The sequence below is a fragment of the Rattus norvegicus genome, chromosome 20 (assembly GCF_036323735.1).
Source record: "Rattus norvegicus strain BN/NHsdMcwi chromosome 20, GRCr8, whole genome shotgun sequence".
In the NCBI taxonomy this organism is placed as follows: Eukaryota; Metazoa; Chordata; class Mammalia; order Rodentia; family Muridae; genus Rattus; species Rattus norvegicus.
The window spans coordinates 43,020,083-43,028,945 of record NC_086038.1 but is presented as its reverse complement, the minus strand read 5'-3'; positions in this window follow the sequence as shown (position 1 = coordinate 43,028,945).

The window sequence follows — 8,863 nt, the reverse complement described above, 5'->3', positions numbered from 1 at the left end:
AATTTTCTTGTGTCGATTACAGTGAGATTATAAAATCTATCAATTTCCTAAGGTTATTTTAGATGGTATATTTGAACAACTTAAAAAAATTATAGCATACTTTAAAACAGTTTTATGCAAAGGTGACATATTGTTGAATCTGTTTGAAACATTTAAAAAACAGTAAAAATCATAATTTATATTAAAATAAATGACAACTTAAGAGAGTTGAGTAGAAAAATAGAGATGTGGCTACATGAAAAATCCACCCTGGCAAACACCTATTCCATATGTAGAGACGTATGTGTGTGTGTGTGTGTGTGTGTGTGTGTGTGTGTGTGTCACACACACACACACACACACACACACACACACACACATATATATATATATATGTGTGTATATATATAAAGTTCACTATGGCAGACCCTAAGTAGCATTATAAGAATTTTGACCCTGACATGATGGTCCACTCCCATAATCTCAGCACTTGGGAGGTAGAGTTAGAAGGATACAGGACTAAGGCCATTCTCTGCTGTTTGGTTTTGAGCTCAGCCCAGGTTATAGGAGACCATCTCTCTTGAGAAGAGAACAGGTAAGTTCTACTGCAATGTGTACTCACACTGTGCTCCATCCTTCCAAGGCCCAAAAGTTTTATCCTTGTAGCATCCTCAGCATATGTGGCTCCCCATCATTCTGTACCAAGTGTTTGAGAGAATCTAGAGAATCTAGTCCTGTTTCTTTAATTTTATAAGGAAAGATGTTCTCTATCTGTTTGTTCTGTTAACAGATTTTTTAACACTAAACCATTGTAAGCATATTGATTTTCCAAATATGGTAATTGTTTTCAAAAATCTCTATTCCTTCATAAAGCATCTGTCATGAAATCTATGTTCTGCTAAGACCAGACGCAATTCAACTCATTTATGAGTTTGGTACCTAAAACTCATATAAATCAACTTTATTTTTCCGAGCCAGGTTCTCTTTCATGTAAAGAAAAATATATTCAAATTAATGTATATGAAAATGTTTCTGGAGACATCGACTTGTTTTTATAAGTAACGCATAAATGAGAATGTACACAAACCATATGGCTTGCATTCCACTAAAATAGCCACACACCAGAAGCTTAATGGTAAGTGGCTTGGAAAATGTTTGAAATGTGTTGGATTACCTTTAATGATCCAGTTTTATGGTTTCAACTAAAAAGCCACAATTGGACAGCACTATCAAAACACAGCAGGAATGGCATTTCTGTGTGACCTATGTGTCCACGAAGGACTCAGCTTGAAAATCTTGAAACCTGTCATTGATAGAAAGGCTATCACATTCCAGAATTCTGTGTGGGTTTAGTATTCCTCATAGACATGGAGGTCAAATGTTAGTGACTTGGTGTTGGAGGGAATTAGTAAAACCATTCATTCATCATTTATAGTAAATAATTAGTGTGCATATTATCATTAACTTCAAATCTGAAAGAATGGTATAATGAATGGTGTTACTAATTCTTTCTAACATTAAGCCTCTAACGCGTGCAGGCGGGTATGAAGAGTTCATCATTCGTTTTCTACTTCGGAAAATTTTCAGATTAAAAAGAAAAATAAGCACGTAGCAAATGACTTGAGAACTTGAAACAAGTTCTAGCTCTACCAATCAGCATTGAGATGCTTCTGTGCTCCGTGGTCCCCTCATGGACAGCCGCCTTTCGTGTGATGTCCTTCTCTGATTCTGGGAGTCAGTTTGCTCTGCATGGGAAGGTTTCCACTCTCAGGGTGTCATACATAAATGACTAAAGCCTGAAAGAAGGTAAAGCTATCACTGCTCTCCCTTTGGGGGAAAAAGACAGTGTTGGGTTTTATACAAAGAGAGCCATAATATGTTTTTGTAGAGTGGGGTACAGTGAGGTGGGAAGGGTGCCTCAGCATAGTATAGTGTATAGTGTGGTATAGAGTTTATTTAGGAGTTGAGAAGAAAATAGAGGTAGAGAGGGAGGGAAGGAGAGGGGGAGGAAGGGAGGCAGGGAGGGAGGCAGGGAGGGAGGCAGGACGGAGGGAGGGACGGAGGGAGGGAGGGAAGCGTGCCAGGAAAACATGGAGACAGAGGGAAGGGGAAGGGCAGTGAGGGAGAAAGGGGAGAAAAGAGTAAGATAGAGGGAAGGGATAGAGCGGAAGAGAGCAAGAGCAAGGAGGGGTCGAACGGCCCAGTTTATAGCAAGCCAGTCTACATGGCAACAAGTTTTGAGTGTGAGGCTTCACTTCACTTCAGCCGCTTCTTTATTGGTTCCTCCCTCTGCCCTCTCTTATATTCTTGGTTGTGAGGCTAGCCTTTAACGGCTGAGCCATCTCTCCAGCCCTGCCCTCTCTTTCTTGACATATAAACATTTTTCAGTAAGATCTCTCCCCAGAATTATCTGAAAAGATCCCAAGACACTCAGCCTCAAATAGCTTTATTTTGAAACTGATAGAAATTCTCCCACGGATGGAAAGGAGAGTAAGACAGAATCAGAAGCCCTGGTTCCTAGGTTAAGTCTATTTTCTGTGTGCCAATCACTTCTGTGAACGTTGTTTTCTTTTGAAAGACGAGGAAAATGATTCCTCGGCATACTGCCGTGTGTGGTCCTGTGAGGAGAAAATGAAAGCAAGCATTTGGAAGTGCTTTACGAAATGGAGTGATCTATATAATATGATTACCTTCCTAAATCATTCTGCCATCAAAACCAGTTGCGAATTCTGTGACATTTCATTAGGAATGCACCATTAAATTTGACAAAGTGAGAAATTATTTTAAGATAAATTGAGATTAGCTATGATGTGGACACCACTGGGCTGGCCTTTAGTGTGTTTATTTGCATAACTTGGGCTTTCCCTCTGCCACTATTTTCCTATCAGGATTCTGAATAAATGTGTGGATTTGATCCCCTTCCGGGCAAGAGGCATAGTCATTTTTATGTCCACAAACCACACTTCTATTCTCCTTCCAATGGTGATGGAGTATTTTGTAAACTGATGCAAACAGTTGAGAACATATTGAAAAATAAAACTTAAGTCAATAATATCACTTATCTTACTGGTGACATTTTAATAATAATCCAAGGCACTATTCATAAGCTATGCTTTCCTTAATTCTCACTGTAAAGAACAGGTTCCAGTTTCTCTACTGGACTTATAGTTTCACAGTTAATACTCACCTAAAAGAATATTTAACTAGCTATCCCACCAGATTAGTATAAAACTAGAAAACTCCTAAATATGACTTAGTAAAGCAATATATTGTAGGTCACCCACTGAGGGAAAAAAAGTGACTTGCATATATGTACTATGGTACCTTCCTCTCCCAACAAACACACTGTTTTAGTTAGAATTTCTTTGCTGTGAATAGACACCATGGCCATAGCAATTCTTATAAAGGAAACCATTTAATTGGTGCTGAATTACAGACATTTAGTCCATTATTGTTATGGTGGGAAGTATGGTGGTTTGCAAGCAGGAATGGTGATGGACAAGTTGAGCGTTCTACATCTTGATTTTCAGGCAGTGGAGATGATGTGCCACTCTGGGTGTAGCATAGCATATGCTCAAAGCCTGGGTGCACAGTGAGCCAACAGGGCCATACATTCTAATAATGCCATTCCCTATTCCAAGCATTCAAAATACATGACTCTCTGGAGGTCCTTCCTATATTTTTTTTAATTGGATTTTGTTTAATTTACATTTCAAAGGATATTCCCTTTCCTGGTTTCCCAGCCATAAGCCCCCTATCCAGTCATCCACTTCCTCTTCCTCTATAAGGGTGTTCTCCTCCCCACCCACTCCCCTTCCTGCCCCCTGACATTCCCCTGCACTGGGGGGTCCCTTCCTATTAAAACCACCACACACAAATAATAAATAACAAAAATGTAATCAGAAAATAATAACATCTCATGCAGGAACAATGACTGCCCATAAACTTGTGGCTGCACAATCATGAGGAATTAAGATCAAGCCCCAGTACCCACACAAAAGACTATGCTTAAGCTGAAGGCACCTTTAATTCTTGTGCTGGTGAGGCAGAGACAACAATATTCCTGGGCTTGATGATCAGACAATCTAGGCAAATATGTGTTTCAGACTCAGTGAGAGACCGTAATCTAAGATGAACAGCAACTGAGGAAGACACTTCATGTTGACCCAGGGCACCTCACCCTTAAAAACACAACACACACACACACACACACACACACACACACACACACACACACTATCTGGTGATCTTCTTCTATCATGTAAATGTCTATTTGAAGTCAAGCAGCTCCAAGTACTGATTTATATAAACTCCAGCAAATAGTACAATTTTTAGCGCATCAATACCGATAGAAGGTAAAGGAACAGAAATGACTTACAGAAATTATCTTCAACAGGAATTGATTTCTCAATGACTAAGTATAAATTGCCATTGCTTCCCCAAATAGTACTGAATATACAGAAAGGAGCTGGGAGTCCTCAGTGTTCTAAACATCTGCTGTGGAATCTGAAGTGGCAGTAATTTGAATAAACATTTGAAACTTTGAGCAAGTAAGAAAGATAGCACAGCTGAGGGCTAGTAAGGGGGACACTGAGAATTATGTATATATATATATATATATGCAAAGAGAAAATTATATAAATTCATATATAGAGGAAAATTACACACGTATATGCATATCTATCTATCTATCTATATCTATCTATATCTATATATCTATATCTATATCTATCTATGTATATAGAGATATCTATATGAGAGAGAGAGAGCGGGAGAGAGAGAGAGAGAGAGAGAGAGAGAGAGAGAGAGAGAGAGAGAGAGAGAGAGAGAGAGATTTTCATCCAAACTTGCTAAAACTCAACTTTTCTTGAATCAAATTTTCCTAAATGAAACATCAGGTGGAAATATCCTCTGTCCTGTGTTTCAGAGACAGAGAGGTCCACGAAAAAATGAGAAAATGCAAAATGGGGGTCTGTTCTGTTGGATGTTATAGACTCTTCTGAGCAGAATCAGAGTGTTGCCTTGAACAGTCCCCTCCACAGGCTTTGAGCTGAGCACTGGGCCTCTAAGTAGAAACAAAGACCTTTCCTACTTTAGAAATTCGTGAGATGCAAAGGAAGTCTTGACAGCTCAGGAAAACTGGCTTTTCTGATCCTACATCTCTGACTTTCTTATTCTCCATGCCTCTGACAAAGAAGTTAATGCACCACACAGAAGCAAGGTTGCTAGGGACCCATACTCACCCTGGATTTCCCACACAAACCTCAGCCCCTTGACTTCTTCCCTCATCTATCCTAAGGCCTACTAAGCCACTTAGACCCTGCTCCTACACCAGGTCAATTAGGACACAAAAACTCATGGAGTAGGGGAGTCTGGGAGGAGAAAGAAGGCAGGAAGAAAATGTGTTAAACTCCAGAGTTTTATCTTTGCAACTGTATTCCTCCCAAATGAAACCATACTGGAACTAGCTAGGAATGTCAGTGCAATGTTAAGACGATATAGAAATCTAGGATGGTAAATAGCATCCCACAGGTTTCTTTTCAATCAGTGAGCATTATGAATTTTGTACAACTCCTCTTCTGAGTTTGTCCCTGGGCCATTTACAATTGGGCTAAACTAGACATTTCTGAGTTCTTTCATCAGTGAATTAGAGGATAGGTCACATATTTGTTGTCTAAAAAATATTGGGTGGACATATGCTTTTCATTAAGGATTCCAAACTCTTTAACAACTTATAAATTTTTAAAGTGTTAAATTCCTTCAGAACTACATTTTTTTTTGGTTCTTTTTTTCGGAGCTGGGGACCGAACCCAGGGCCTTGTGCTTCCTAGGTAAGCGCTCTACCACTGAGCTAAATCCCCAGCCCCAGAACTACATTTTTAAAACATGGAGTAGATGTATCTTTTTCCTGTTTCTGTTGCTAACATGCCACTTAAATCTGGACCATAAGTATAAACAGGCAAAGAAAATAAATCCATGAGAGATTGAGGCAAAAAGAACCACCTAGTGTGGGATCTAAGGGAAGACAGAACAGTGAAATTCTTGGGATTAGTTTTACCTCCTGTTGCAATGGTTGGTGAAAAGTGGAGCTGAAAAGTAGAAGGAAACAGAGGAAGAGAGTGAGGGTAGGAAAATAAGGGGTAAGGAAAGAAAGGATGCGATGTAAACTGTTCTTTGTGACGTAAGGGCAACATATGAGGAAGTCTAGTTCTGGTATTATTTATACAAGAGTCTATCTGTTCTTTAGTGTATAGTTTTAGTATATGTCAGATATCTGGTAGTTGTAATCACATGAGAATATATGTGGGTCTTCTTCCATTGATTGACATCTCTCTTTTCATACCGGTGCCATGCTGGTTTTCTTACTCCAGTTCTATCTACTTGAGATGAAGTATCGTAGTGTCCACAGCAAGGTTCTTTTTACTCAGGATTGTTTTGCCTGCCCAACATCTTCTGTGATTCTACACTACTTTTTAATAGTATTTTGGTTTTGTTTGCTTTTTGGGTTTTTTTTTGTTTTGTTTTGCTTTGCTTTGGTAGGTTTAAGGGTATTTGCTATTCTTGTCCTTTTGTTGTTATGGTTTGGTTTTGTTGTCTACTTCTGGGAAGAATGGAATGACGATATTTATTGAATTCGCATTGACTCTAAATTGCTTTTCATAGAATGGCCAGTCTCTCAATATTCTTCCTATTCTTGAGTGTGAGACGTGTTCCCATCCTAAGTCCCCTGACTTCCTTGATTTCTTTGTTCAGCATTTTAACGTTTCCGTAGTAAAGCTCCTTCATCATTTTGGTTAGGGTCAGTCCGAGGTGGCTTGATTTTGAGGGAATTGTGAATACAATTGTTTCCCTGAATTCTGTTTCAGTGCGCTTGTCATTAGAGTTAGAACAAAAGCTGTATGTTTCCTGATCCCATGTCTTAGAAAATTTTTTTCTATCCTTCCACTGTAAGGTAATGTCTAACCATGAAAGTGACACATATTGCTTGTAGATCATAAGAAATGGATCCAGTTTTGCCAGACAATCAATTAGTCTGTGTTTTTCATTAGGGACTTGAAGTCATTAATGCTCCAAGTTATTATCTGAAGAGCACATTAAATCATTTAGACTATTTTCATAGCCTTACTGTGATTAACCACTCTTCTAGTATCATTTATTTCTTTCTCCTCAGACTTTTCAATATATTTGTCCTCCTCTGCTGTGCAAAACTTTCCTTCCAGTATTCTCTGCAAGAAAAGTTTAGTAATTATAAATACCTTTTGTCTTTTAAAAAATGATTGCATTTTTCTTTCTTTTTTGTTTTCTTGAAAATAGATTCTTCTCTCATACAATATATCTTGACCACAGCCTCTATTCCTCTCATTGTCTTTTATCATTGCGTGTTTCCCCTTCAGTTTTTACAGTCTTTCCGGGCCTAAGTTGACATTTGCTGTCTTTCGGAATCTGAAGTTCACTGCTCTAATTCAACAGTTCTCAACCTGTAAGTTGAGACCACTTTGGGGGTTGAATGACCCTTTCACAGGGGTCACCCAAGACCGTTGGAAAACATTTTTGCACTACAATGCATAACACTAGAAAAATTATAGTTATGAAGTGGCAACGAACATTATCTTGTTTGGGTTATGACCATGTTAAATTGTATTAAAGCGACTATATTCAGTCTTGCAGCATGAGGAAGGCTCTAATCTCTTCTGCTTTTTAAAGTTTCCACTGAGAAATCAATTATCTTCATGAACCCGCCAGTCTAGGTAAATAGAGCCTTCTTGTCTACAGTTTTTAGTACCTCTTTGTCCTGTTTATTTAGTGTTTCAGCTATGATTACAGAACAGGGAGTTTCTCTCCTGGTCCTATCTATTTGACATTCTGTATACCTTTCATGCCTAGATGGAGATCTTTTTCTCTAGATTTGGAAATTTTTCTTCCATAATTTTATTGAGTATACTTTCTATGCCTTTGGCTTAAAATAATTCTCTTTCTTCTACACCCATAGTTCATAGATTTGTTTTTAAACATTGTGTCCCAGAACTCCTGCATGGTTTATTTCTGAATTATTTTACAGGAATCCTTTTCTTTGACCGAATAATCCAGCGCCTCTAACTTGTCTTCAAACCCTCACATCCGTCCTCAGTGTGATCCAGTGGTGAGGTTGCACAGACCTTTTTATTAGACTCATTTAATTTTCCATTCCCAACTTCATTTCAGTTTCTTTTTTTTCACTATTACTACCTTATTATTGGATTTGCACATCCAGAATTGTTTTTATTTCATTCAGCTACTTGTTTTTTTTCTTGGACTTCAATGGAAGACTGTTCCTCATCTCTTTAAATTTATCCATTTCCTTACATTCCTACACTCCTTTAACACATTTATAATTCTTTCTTAGATTATGCTTCTTAAGTGTTCTCTCTGTTGTTCTTACTGATGACTATGGGACTGGAGCTTTTTGGAGAGGCCAAATCATCTTGTTTTTTTCCCATATTGCTTGTGGTTTTGCAAAGGGACCTGGGCATCTGGATTTAAGCCACTGGTGATGTCTTTAGATGTGGATTTTTAGAAATCATCTCTCTCCCTTTCGTTGGGTTTGGGGGTTTGTTAGAATCGGTTGCCTGATTTGGAATAACCTGGGACATGTTCGAAGCTTGGTTTTAGCCACTTGGTGCTTATTCACGAGTGGGTAGTGGGATGAGTCCACTTCAGCTACAGAAAGTCATGGCTCAACCCTCACCAGTGTGGGCTTCTGTCTGCTCATTTTGCTTCTGTCCTTTTGTTGTTTCTGTTGTTCCTTGAGTTTTTTTGTTTTGTTTTGTTTTGTTTGCTTATGTGTTTTGAAGAAAGAGATAAAGAATACAAAGAACATAAATCGAGATAAGGAGGAATTTCAAGG